General features: G+C 47.1%; 1 non-coding gene across 1 annotated transcript; it reads right to left on the bottom strand.

Annotated features, from left to right (window-relative positions):
- Positions 1-97: 97 nt before the first annotated feature.
- Positions 98-204, bottom strand: LOC114009318 (U6 spliceosomal RNA). The gene has a single exon (XR_003550762.1). It is a non-coding gene; the product is annotated as a U6 spliceosomal RNA (small nuclear RNA).
- Positions 205-843: the final 639 nt, after the last annotated feature.

The raw sequence follows: 843 nt of genomic DNA on the forward strand, positions 1-843 counted from the left end.
AAAACAGTCAATCACTATTTCTCATTTTGCTTGTAAAAAGACTTTGCCCATCATGAAGTACTTCTCAGACCAATCCAGTTGAGAATACTATACATGTAAAAATATGGAACGCTTCACGAATTTGCGTGTCATCCTTGCGCAGGGGCCATGCTAGTCTTCTCTGTATCGTTCCAATTTTAGTTTATGTGCTGCCGAAGCGAGCACCGTAGCCACAGGCTCTTGTCAACACCACTTCTTTACCTAGTTGGGCTCATTTTGGAAGAATTGGGCTCTGAAGCTTGCTGAGATAAATATGCGTGCACGCACGTATGGAATTCAGAGAAATATATATATATATATACCAAAACATCTCTTCCCTTCCTACAGGAAGAGACCCACCAGGACCTTAAAGGCTATTTTATCCAGTCTCCAACCCCTCCCAGAGAAGTACATGAAGGCTTCTCACTGAACAATGCAGCTGGTGTCTCACAACGGAGGAGGGGAATCCAGACCTCTCCTAAATGCCCCGTGCATGTCTGAGCAAGCTGAAACTGTACAGACGGCGAATGCAGCCCAGACCTCAATTTGCTAACTCCAGCCCAAATCTTACAGGCAGGATGACGCTGGAAAAAAGCCCTGGACTGGCAGCCAAAGCTGGACACTAAGCCGTCCCACAGCAGGCAGGGCAAATTGGGTAGGTTGTGTCACCTCTTTGGGGTTTGCACTCCTCTCCAACACAGAGGGCAAAGGGCACTCTACTTCCCTACCTGACCTACTTTTTCAGGCTATGTCTCCATCTCCCTTATCTTAAGATAAGACATTACCAACCCCTCAGTTAGTGCCTCTCCGGGTGGCAACAAGTGA

The sequence above is a fragment of the Tupaia chinensis genome, unplaced genomic scaffold, assembly GCF_000334495.1.
Source record: "Tupaia chinensis unplaced genomic scaffold, TupChi_1.0 Scaffold000515_1, whole genome shotgun sequence".
Taxonomy (NCBI): domain Eukaryota; kingdom Metazoa; phylum Chordata; class Mammalia; order Scandentia; family Tupaiidae; genus Tupaia; species Tupaia belangeri.